The following is a 12,460-nucleotide window of genomic DNA, read 5'->3' on the forward strand; positions in this document are numbered from 1 at the left end:
AACTTCCTTAAAAAAACCTGGTAAGAGGACTGGGAAGTTGGCTCAGTGGTAGAGCGCCTGCCTTGCATGCCTGAGGCCCTGGGTTCGATTCCTCAGCACCACATTAGAAAAAAGCCGGAAGTGGTGCTGTAGCTCAAGTGGTAGAGCACTAGCCTTGAGCTGAAGAGCTGAGGGACAGCGCCCAGGCCCAGAGGTCAGGCCCATGACTGGACCCCCCCCCAAAAAAAAAAACCTGGTAAGAGTAAGCACTTCTTTTTTTTTTTTTTTTTGGTCCGGTCGTGGGGCCTGACCTCTGGGCCTGGGCGCTGTCCCTCAGCTCTTCAGCTCAAGGCTAGCACTCTACCACTTGCGCCACAGCGCCACTTCCGGGTTTTTTCTTTTTGCTTATGTGGTGCTGAGGAATCAAACTCAGGGCCTCAGGCATGCAAGGCAAGCGCTCTACCACTGAGCCATCTTCCCAGCCCAAGAGTAAGCACTTCTAACCCTGTCACCAAGTCACTGCTGCTTTTTGGAGATAAAGGGGCCAACACACAGGGGACTCTGGCCACACGTGGGACTGCTGCATTATGGGATCCCCCATGGCAGCAAGGTGCGGCCAGGGAGGAGGCACCCACTCCTGGCATAGTGGCAGAGTGACTGGGCAGGAGTATAGAGAGCAGGAGCCTAAAGTCCTACACACCAAGCATGCGGACGATGAACAATGGGGTGAGTCTGCATACCTACTGGCCTAAGTAACTTTGTTCACCATGGACCTGCTGGGCTGGGGAAAGCTGGTGGAGTCTGGAGAATGGAGGACAGGTGGAAGTGGAGAGCAGGTGGCTAGGATGTGCATTAGTAGCTGAGTATGGCGCCATCCTATTCAAGATGCTGCTGCCAAGAAGTACATTGGCTGTCTCCAGGGCTACCCTCCTCCTCTTCCTCGCTGTTCTCTGACTCAGCACTGGTGATATCCTCTTCCTCCTCCCCATCCTCACTCCCTTCCTCTTCACTGCTGTGCTGGTCCTCATATCTCTGGGGAGCAAACAGCAGTATAAGCCTAGCTTATGGTTTATCACCATGAGGGAGGGGAAATGCCCCCAGGGACTCTCCAGTGAAATGAGGTACCATCATCCCACTGGGGATGGTACCCAGCTCCCCTCTGAGAACTGTTTTGTTTTTGGCTGGGGGGCGGGGATTAAGCAGCAGTGAGCAATGAGCCCAGTGTGTGTTTGTACACTTACCAGGCAGTGAGGCCTTTAACAGGCCTCTGAGCCTTGGATCACCCATCTGAAAATGAGTACCCCTGACCTTGGAGAGCTGTGATTCAGACTATGTGACATGGGCATGTGGATGCAAAGGGGCCATGACTAGGCTTTGCAGTCAGGCCTGTCTGCTCCTACCTCCATGTGGTTTACAGTTATGGTCAAGGCAGAGTTGTCGCAGTCCATCTCGTTCTTCTTCCCTGTGTCTTGGTCCTGCATGGAGTGCTGATGTGTGGCCTGGATCTGAAACACTCCCAGGATAAATCATGACAACCAGGAAGCTGACACACATTACGATCACAACCATGGCAGTACTGGGGGCAACTGTAAAGAGATCTGAAAATGAAGCAAATCTGACAGCTGTGGTAAGTCAAAGGGGCTGATGGGAATGCCTCACCTGACCTTCAGAAACTAGGATGGAATACAAGAAAAGGCTCCTCAACTCTCACATCTGCTCTGTGGCTATGGGTGGGCTTTATGTCCTTGTGTGACAGTAACAAGGACACAGAAATGAGGTATCGGCCTGGATGCTACATGCAAGCCAGTGTTTGGGCTCCAGAGTTTCTCGTCTCCTATGTGTAAACAGGTGAGGATTAGCCAGGTTGTGACCTGACAGGTCCATGAAGGAGTGATGTTCAGAGTGAACGAACAGCCACGTGGTTGGAGTGTTCCACAGGGTTGGCCGTATGGATCATTCATCTGCAGTGGAGAGAGAGGGAGTAACTGCTGACTGGGACCAGCATCGCACCCCAGTGTATCCCAGCGATGAAATGAACACGAGTCAGCAGTTGACAAGTCATACTGAATGGTCCCTAGACCATGATGGGAGCAGACAAACTACCATTTATGATCAGAAAAATGAAGGAGGGCGGCGGGGGGGGGGGAAGAAGCCAGTGCAATAGCTCATGCCTGCCAGCCAAGTCACACAAGAAGAGGCAGCCTGGGGCCAGTGGCTCATGCCTGTAACCCTAGCTAATCAGGAGGCTGAGATCTGAGGATTGTGGTTCAAAGCCAGCCCAGGCAGGAAAAGTCCATGAGACTCTTATCTCCAATAAACCACCCAGAAAACCCTAAGTGGCACTCAAGAAGTAGAGTGTTCACCTTGAGCTGAAGAGCTGAGGGACAGCGCCCAGGCCCAGAGTTCAAGCCCCCATGACTGATAAATAAAAAATAAAAGAGGCTTAGGATAGGGATCTAGGCTAACTTGGGCAGAAATGTAGGACACAAGGCCAAACATAACTAAGGCAAAAGGGCTAGAGGTGTGGCTCAAATTCAAGCTTCACAACTGCACTTAGAAACTGATGTCACACTGAGACACATGATATACCCAAGAGGATATCTGCATAGAGCATAGTGAGCAAAAGCAGGTCCATGCTGGGTCACTGAGGAAACACTAGGTATACAGCATCTTTTTCCTTTGCCCTATCTACATGGGAGATGGCAAACCACAACTACTTGTTGCCTTCTGAACCCATTTAAAATGCTCATCAGCCTTGTGAATTCAGGCTTCTGCTGCCTTTGAGGTCACAGTAGAGACGGTCCATCACTAAACACAACTTTGAGTCCATTCACCGAACATAGAGGCCTGAGCAAGGCAGAAGCTGTGGTAGAGTCTGGTGACCAGCCAGAGTGAATGCCACCAACCTTGGAGGATCAGGCCAGCCTGCTGTCAGTGCCAGTGTGGGCACCTCATCTAGCCAGGGACCTGCTTTTACTCTCAACAAGACTAACACTCCCTGGCTCCCTGGAGGATGTTCTTTCTAGAATGGGTGCCTCCACAATCCCAAGAAACCACTACTCTAAGCCAGCAACACAGGCCTGAACTATAGCAGAGCCCCTGCATGGAATGAGTACAGCCACTAAAATCGGGCATTAGTAATCCTAGCAGAAACAGATCCATGCACAGCACTGAAACATTAACACTCCCCCCCCCCCCAAAAAAAAAAAAACAGAAAAAGAGCTCAGTATGTAAATTGCAGCAATTGGGTTTCTGGCTAAAGCCAGGTGTGGCAAGGCTGTGGGGGTCCTCAGCCCCATTCCTCTTGGGCTCCACTTCTCTCATGATGGTGCTGATGATCCAATGCTCAGACCAGAGGAAAACCCCTTCTGAGCTCTCAAACTCAGAAGCTGCTGGGGCAAGAATGATGGATGCTAGTGAGCTGCACCTGCCAGCACAAAAAAAGCAGGAGGGAAGAGGAGGTGACTGTTAGGGCTTGGGCAGCCCTTTGCAACCCACAACTGCAAGGGTTTGTGGAGGTGGGACCCATGGGCTTCCACAATACCTGGAGGGTACAGACAGCGGTCCGGTCCTTCGTTTCCAGGAATGCATTTCCCAGCTTGACCACAGATGTTATCCAATCCCTCAGGAGCAAGTGATGGCTGGCCTTTCTTATAGAAAGGAAGTAAGTATGCATTAAAACCTAAGTGTGAAGCAGTATCTTGGCAGGATCGTGGTCAGAGGCTAGCCCCTGGCAAAAAGTGCAAGTTGCTGTCTGAATAATAATGAAGCAACAAGGGCTAGAGCTATACCTCAAGAAGTAGGGTGCTTGTCTAGCAAGTATTAAGGCTCTAAGTTCAAACTTCGGTACCACTAAAAAACAAGCACCCCTCCAAAAAAAAGCCTAAGTGGACACAGTTTCTTCTCCAGGGTCACTGAGAGAAAATGTTTGTAAAAAAACAAAAGGAGACATACTTGACAAGGCTGTTGATTTTGAGCCTTTGGCTACCAGGCCTGGGGAACTGCCTGGAGTTTATATAGGACACGTGCTGCATGGCCTTGTCCAACTCTCCAATATCGTCTTCCTCCAAAGTCAACACCAACTGACTGGGGCTTGCTTGGATCTGAAATTATGCTGAGTGAGGGGAGAGGAGAAGGTTCCAGATGTGGAGCTGACCTCATGCATACTTTAGCAGAGAATGCCTGCAGCGATTTGAATTGATGTGAGAAAGCAAAGTGCAGATGAGACAAGTACCTCTTTTACACAAGGCTAAGATCCACGGTGCAAACGCACCCAACTCAATGACCACCTTACCCCAGCACCTCCCATGTGTGTCTCGGTAGCACGTGCGCATGCTGTGCAGGTGAATGCAGTGTTATCTGCATGTCTCAGCTGCTATCATCAGGGACCTGGAGGTCTAGCTCCTCTTTGCAGGTGTACAGTCAATCACCTTCTTATCTACCAGCTTCCCAGAATGGACTGTTAGACCAGCCAGGCTGCCTCAGAAAAACTGTCATGTGTAGGTCACCACCTTCTGAAGGGGGAGAAATGAGGGGTCATGTGCATAGCACAGATGCTCCTGTCATCTTCAAGGCAGTGTTACTGATGGTACCAGTTCAATGGTTGGACATGCAGGTTAGTTCAAACCAAATCCTGTAAGCCTTGTACTCTACATGGAAGAGGAATGAAGAAATTAAATAGTTTATGATCATGTACATGGCCTGGAATAGAGGCTTTGAGATCTTTACCTAAAGCCTAGGAGCTCAGAGATCCTATCAGAGTCCCTGGTGATAGTGGCCTTACCCTGAACCTATCACCCCAGGGCACAGCAATATTTCCTACCAGCACCACCAGCCTCTTCGACCTCTGTCACTGGTGGGCACTGAGCACACTGTGGGCTACTGTCCCTAACTCTGGAAACACATGCTTACGGGTAATGCCATGCAAGTATGGCAGGAACCCAGAGATGTGAAGTCATCACCTATACTAAAGCCTGCTCCATGCTATATCCAGGTGTCACCGGACAGAGGTGACCTTTAAATATAGGAACTCTTCACCTAGGGTCCTTGACTTTGATCGCAGAATAAGAATTTCTGGACAAGTCACAGTGGTAAGAAAACTTGGCAGTTTTATTAAGTAAACAAGCTTGGAAACACAGACAGAAAAGCAGACAAACACAAACAGACAAAAAAGCAGACAAACAGAAGGGCAGGGGCACACTCTAGCAGAATGTGGGTGCTTTCATAGGGACACAAAAATGCAGACACAGACGTGCACAAGGAGACTCCCAGAGAGACACACAGCTCCTTGAGCTGTTGGGTATTTATAGGGTAAAGGCAGGGGGTATGGCTTTAAGTTATGCAAAGCTAGGTGCTTTTGTCTTTGCTTTAACTACACCAGGTGTTATTCTATGAATTTCTGTGTAAGAATGCATCCTGCCATAAAACAGATCCTTATCCTTGAAATAAGGAGACACCCTGCTGTCTGCATTTTGGGGCATCCTGTCAGGCAGTTGTGAATTCTTGGGTGAGAAATGCATCTCTTAGGAAAGAATGTATTCAATTGCCTCTCTTTGAAGAAAAAATAGCATTTCTAAATTTCTAGATATCATATTTCTGAGTTGCCTATACCAGACCTGTTTCTATACATTATCCTGCTTCATTTCCCCAAAATGACTTTTGTTCCCTTAATCTTAAAGTACATGAAGGATTATCTCCTGTATTTGCTGTTAGGTGACTGTATCTATTTTTCCTAGTCTATCTGGCTTCACAGGGAGCTACTGCTTCACCAAGGCCCATCATCTCTCTCACATGAAGGGAAGATGCCATAAGGAAAACCAATTCCCAGAGGATGGCCCTTCAGACTACAATGGAAAGCCAAAAACTAAACATGCCTCATTCTAATAAGGGCACAAGACGTGGCAAGTCACTGCTAGGGATGAGAATCTCTAGGAAATGTCAATTTAGAACTAAGTATCAATTAGAACAGAAAATCTAGAAACCAGTCTTTTCCTGTCTAGTGGCTCAACTACAGGACTGATGAGAGATGGGCCCCTCCCATGCCCTGGAGGATGGAGGGGTGGGGTTTCAGTGGGACTAGGGTGGGGTTCAGTGAGGAACTAAGGGCCCTACAATACTAAGAGTGGATGAGTCATCGGCCCAGTCTCAGCAGGCTCAAACCACAGAAAAGGAAGTCCCAGGAGGTGATGGGTAAACAGCCTTCAATTTGCATAAACCTAATTCTACCCTTAGGCTCCCATACAGTTTAGGGTGGAATCTGAGTTCCCCTAAGCCAGGACTGACTGACCTTTCCAGGAAAACTCTCAGCCTTCTGAGAGTATATAGGGAGAAGGCATTCCACACCCAATCCTTTTGGGGTCTCACAGCTTGGATTTTTGGGCTCTCACAAGGGACAGTGCACAGGCCTAGAGTTCAAGCCCCATGACCAACAAAAACAAAACAAAACCCCCAAGATTAAAAAAAGGAGAGGCTGGGTGTTAGGTTTTTAAAAAGTGGTAGCCAAGTAAGAACAGCACCACGCACGTGGTATTCAGGTTAAGTGGTAGGCTTATTTAGTAGACCTGTTGGGACCAGGCCAGGTTGGCACTCCATGAGGCTGGGAAAGGCCTGGGAAAGACCTGAGAAAGAGAGGTGGGAAATTGAGAGAGCTGGGAAAGAGAGAGAGCTGGGAAAGAGAGAGAGCTGGGAAAAACAGCTAAGAGAGGTGGGAGAGAGCTGAGAAGAAAAGAGCTGAGAAAGAGGGTCTGGGCTTGGGCTAAGCCTTATCTAGGGTATGGGCAGAGAAAGGTGTGGCCACATCAAATTCAGATGTGACCTCTTCCAGGTGTGCCAGTTGCCTAGGTAACGCAGGTACTGGGTGGAGACTTTGCTGTGAGGAGGGTGGAGTCTTCTCACCATCCAGGAGTGGACCTTACACTGGGAAGTTGGCTTAGTGGTACAGTGCTTGCCCTGCAAGCATGAAGCCCTGGGTTTGATTCCTCAGCATCACATAAACAGAAAAAAACGGAAGTGGCACTGTGGCTCAAGTGGTAGAATGCTAGCCTTGAGCAAAAGAAGCTAAGGGACAGGGCCCTGAGTTCAAGCCTCATGACAGACAAAAAAGGGGGTGGGGCCCGGGAATGTGGCTTAGTGGTAGAGTGCTTGCCTAGCATGCATGAAGCCCTGGGTTCAATTCCTTAGTTCCCACATACACAGAAAAAGCCGGAAATGGCACTGTGACTCCAGTGGTATAATGCTAGCTTTGAGCAAAAGAAACTCAGAGATAGTGCCCAGGCCCTGAGTTCAGGGCAAAAAAATAAAAGATTTAAAAAAAAAATGTGGCACACATACACAATACTTATTCAGCTATAAACAAGAAAGATCATACGCCATTCACTGGCAAAGGGATGGAACTGATATTATAAGCTTATTCACCCCTGTTTGGGTTGACAACCCTCGCCCTGGGTCCTTCACAAGCCAGGCCCCCCCCTAGTTGTCTACTCCCCTGGTGCATCAGCAATGGGGTCTGGATACTTGTCTCGGTCTCACGCTGGTTCTATGATCACAAAGTGCCAACTATAGAATGTATTGTCTCTGCTCCAAGTTTCCCCTGGCTACATGACAGCTATATGACATATTGGTTTTGCCACGTGCTAGATATAGAATGTATTGTCTCTGTGATGCAATGTTTCCCCTGGCTGCCACACAGCTATAGAATGTTTTGCCCTAGTGGTTGGATATCTCCAGTGTCCAGCCGTGACTACAAAGATTTCCTGTTCCAGCCCCTTCTTCTGCCCTCAGACTCCTGACATTATATCTACCTCTACAACTGTGAGAGCAATTTGCTACTCTATACTGCAAGAGATAGCCTGTCAGCCTCTAGCTGACATTAAATGTTTCTTTCTTCTATCTGACTGTGTGTCCGAGTGGTTTTCTGGGTGAGCGCTTATAGCTATCAACTTGTTAATTGAACTAAATTAGGTTAATATAGGCAAAAGTTATGTGTTTTTTTGTCATGTGAAATGGAATTCTAAAAGATATACGTATGCATACCTGAACTATCTGGAGATGCCAAGGAGGAGTTGGAATAAGGAACAGGAAAGCTAGATAACAGTGATAACAGTGATACACATAATGTGTGTGTATGAAGACTGCCTACAGAAACCAACTTAAAGTAGTTGAGTAATAAAAGTGGGGGAGAAAGGGTGTGGACAAGTAAAGAGAGGACCCCAGAATAGGTTAATCTGATTAAAATAAACAAGGAATGGTAGAGAGTGAGGGTGAATTCATATACATATATAGAAATAGAACAGTGAAGCTGGGCATTGATGGCTCACACCTGTAATCCTAGCTACTCATGAGGCTGAGATCTGAGGATCATAGTTCCAAGTCAGCCCTAGCAGGAAAGTCTATGAGAATCCAATTGATTACAAAGAATACAAAACCAACTAAAACGCTGGCTGTTGAGTTGTGGCTTGGAGTAGAGCACTAGCCTGGATCAAAAAAGCTCAAAGACAACCCTCAGGCCCTGAATCTAAGGTATAAGCCAGGCATTCCCAAAAACATTGTCCAACGATGCTACAAAAGTACTTGTCGCCTGGTGCCAGTGACTCACGCCTGTAATCCTAGCTACTCAGGAGGCTGAGATCTGACGATCTCAGTTCAAAGCCAGCCCAGGCAGGAAAGTCCTTGAGACTCTTATCTCCAATAAACCACTCAGAAAACCGGAAGTGGCGCTGTGGCGCAAGTGGTAGAGTGCTAGCCTTGAGCTGAAGAGCTCAGGGACAGTGCCTAGTCAAGCCCCACACCCAGGATGGACAAAAAAAAAAAAGTACCTGTCTACTACTAGAGAGATGGAGAATGTCTTAGGGGTAAAGCATGTGTTTAGCATGTCTTAGACCCAGGGTTTGAAACTTACTACTACATATATTGTAAGAAAGCAAAGTGGCCTTATGAATGTATTAACATAATTGTGATACATGCTTAACAATATGAACTTGAAATTTTCAAAGGAAGACTTTGACATCATAGTTTATGATGTTACTTTATCAATTACTTCGTTACTGATTACTAATATAGTTGGGTTAGTAGAGATCATATATAAAACTGAATTCTAGTCAGGTGCCAGTGGCTAACACCTGTAATCCTAGTGACTCAGGAGGCTGAGATCTAAAGATTGACAGTAATGGAAACAGTGCAAGGACATGTAGCAAATGAAGAAGACATAAAAGCTTTGTAAGAACTGAGTTTTTTGAGAGCTTTTTTGATTCTTAAAGAACATAATTTAAGACAAAAAATAGATATCATTTATACCATGTAACTAACCACTTATAGTCTCCCTCTCCATGGGACAAAAATCCCAAAGAGCAGTGGGAGACAGGCACAGAGGCCTCTCCTCCCCATAGCTGTAACTGAAGGGATGTCTGCCTGCCAACAGTGGGAACAGGTACCTCTCAGCTTTCTAGGCTTCCATTTGCCTCTCACAAACAAGACAACAATCAGCTAGTATCAGTAGAACTCCTCAGTGAGGTGAGGATAACAGAAGCAGCAGCTTGCTAGGTAAACCCTGAAGAGCCTGTGTGCATGCTCAGGTTTGGCCTTTGTAATAGCTATGTAGAAAAGTAGTTTTCCACAAGTCTTTAAGTAACCAGAGAAATAAACAAGTCCTACCCCCTTGCTACACTAAGTCATTTTAAAAGTGCTATTGTTATGAAAAATTATCAGATATGCAAGGAGACAGTAAAAGGTGATGGTTATGAGAGAAGCTAGATATCAGAATAGACAAATTTCAAAATATTAAAAATATAATAATGATATACAGTAAATACAGTTTCTGTTGGAAGATGAGCCTACTGGTAAAGGTTGGGAAAATGGTGAAGATGACTGAGTGTAACATATACATATAAAAATGTATACATGCCACTAGACCACTAAGTCTAGCTCTTCAGGAGGCTAAGATCTGAAGATCGGGGATTAAAACCAGCCTGGACAGTAAAACCCACGACACTTTAATCCCTAATAAACTAATCAAAATGCTGGAAGTGAAAGTGTGGTTCAAGTGGTAGAGAGTGAGCCTTGAGGGGAAAATTTTATAAAGCTTAAAGACAATGAGAAGATAGGAAAAAAGAAAATGTATGCATTATTTATGTACTTAGCAATTCACTGTGACATACATGTTTATAATGTATTCTATTCCGTATCACCCCTATATCACACTCCCTTTATCATGTAAAAGTTTTGACATGTTTCATTGTTTTATTCTCATATATTCAAGCTATCAATATTAAATACGTTTATGCTCTTTCTCTCCAAGTACTATACAAACACTTATAAAAACAGAGCAATGAAATCTTGAAATTACTTTAGGAAGGAGAGGGGATGAGGAAGAAGGACCCATTTTGCTGAAGTCAATTGTATTTTTTTTTTTGTCAGTTGTGGGGCTTGAACTCTGGGTCTGGGAGCTGTCCCTCAGCAATTCAGCTCAAGGCTAGCACTCTACCTCTTGAGAGCCAATTCTGGTTTTCTGAGTAGTTTACTGGAGATAAGAGTTTCAAGGACTTGGGCTGGGAAGGTGGCTCAGTGGTAGAGTGCTTGCCTTGCATGCATAGGCCCTGGGTTCCATTCCTCAGCACCACATACGCAGGAAAAGCCACAAGTGGTGCTGTGGCTCAAGTGGTAGGGTGCTAGCCTTGAGCTGAAGAGCTGAGGGACAGTGCCCAGGTCCAGAGTTCAGGTCCCACAACTGGCAAAAAAAGAAAAAGAAAAAAAAAGAGTTTCAAGGACTTTCACACCTGGGCTGGTTTTGAACTGTGATCATCAGATCAACCTCCTATGTAGCTAAGATTACAGGCATGAGCCACAGGCGCCTGGCTGTAAATTGTATTCTTATATTAAAATGTCAGCATGAAACTGTACCAGTACAACTAAAATATATTTGCTTTTAAAAAAGAACAGTTTATAGACAATATCCTACTTAATGGTAAATCCACTTGTGTTTATATTGTAAGATCAGCAACAAGATAAATTAATCCACTCTCATCACTTTTAAGTTGCAGTGTACTGGATTTGTTAGCAAGGTCAATTTGAAAATAGAAACATTGCATCTATGTAGACAGGAAGGATTGTAATTATCTTTATGTGCAGATAGCATTATATTTCTACCATTACAGGACTTGAACTCAGGGACTGGGCCCCTGACAAGCTTTTTCACTGAAGGCTAGAGTTCTACCACTTGAACTGCAGCTCCACTTCTGGTTTTTGATGGTTAATTGGAGGTAAGAGTCTTACATACTTCCCTGCCCAAGCTGGCTTTCAACTGCAATCCTCAGAAGTCACCCTCCTGAGTTGCTAGGATTATAGGCAGCAGCCACTGGCTCCTAAAGCTAACATCTTTTATTCAGAAACTCACAAGAATTCACTAAAAATTAATATAATCAATAAGTGAGTTCAACAAAGGAATACGATATAATATTTGTATAAAAAATAATTGGATTTACATCTGTGAGCAAGGAACAATTAAAAATAATATAGAGTCGATTCTATTTACATTAGAATAAAAATAAAACAGAAATACAGTTATCAAACATGTAACCTTGAACTATGAAAACTACACTACACAGCTAATCTTGGAAGCACCCATTTTTATCTTATGTACTTGCCTCTCAGGAATTTACTTTCAACTTTTACAGAAATAAATTCTATTTTTTCCTTTATATTGTTATAGGTTCTCTCAAGTTGAAGTCTATACATCCAAATATGCCCTACAATCTCAATTTTCATGAAGAATAGTTCAGGTCCACAAAAGAGGCATGCAGACCTCATACACTGGAGGACTGAAATCAGGCATGAAAGTTTCCTACCCAAACCTTTCCCAATCATGTTGTATGTAAAGGACCATCAAAAATCACAATAAACTTTTAAAAGAGAAGCATAGGATCTCTGATATGAGGGAGAAAGACAAAGATTTATTCCACAATCTAATGGCTAAGGTCTGGGAAGACAAGTCTGAGGTCCCCTAGACATGTTGCCTATAGTTCCTGAAAGGAACTTAGAGGATCAGAGAAGAGGTAGGAATTCAAAACAAACTAGGGCAGGCAAAATGGGAAAATAAAAACAGACTGGTTTGGAGCAAGTGATCCAGCTTCACATCAACACAGACCTTCCCTAAACTTCACTCCTCTACTCCTCCCACATTCACCCTGATCCCTTCCCACCCCACTCCCCACCCCCATCTCTTTGAAGAGCAATGGAGGAATGGAGGTGAAGTACCATTCTCTAAGAAACCCATGTAAGGAAACTTTTCACTACTTAGCTCAAGAAATTATTAAAGAAGGGGCTGGGAAGGTGGCTCAGTGGTAGAGCACTTGCCTTGCATGCTCGAGGCCCTGGGTTCGATTCCTCAGCACCACAGTAAGAAAAAAAAAGCTGGAAGTGGTGCTGTGGCTCAAGTGGTAGAGCGCTAGCCTTGAGCTGAAGAGCTGAGGGACAGCGCCCAGGCCCAGAG

General features: G+C 45.4%; 1 pseudogene; it reads left to right on the forward strand.

Annotated features, from left to right (window-relative positions):
* Positions 1-1,546: 1,546 nt before the first annotated feature.
* LOC106000557 overlaps positions 1,547-12,460 on the forward strand; it is a 24,076-nt pseudogene continuing 13,162 nt past the window's right edge.

The sequence above is a fragment of the Dipodomys ordii genome, unplaced genomic scaffold (genome assembly GCF_000151885.1).
Source record: "Dipodomys ordii isolate 6190 unplaced genomic scaffold, Dord_2.0 Scaffold224, whole genome shotgun sequence".
Lineage (NCBI taxonomy): Eukaryota > Metazoa > Chordata > Mammalia > Rodentia > Heteromyidae > Dipodomys > Dipodomys ordii.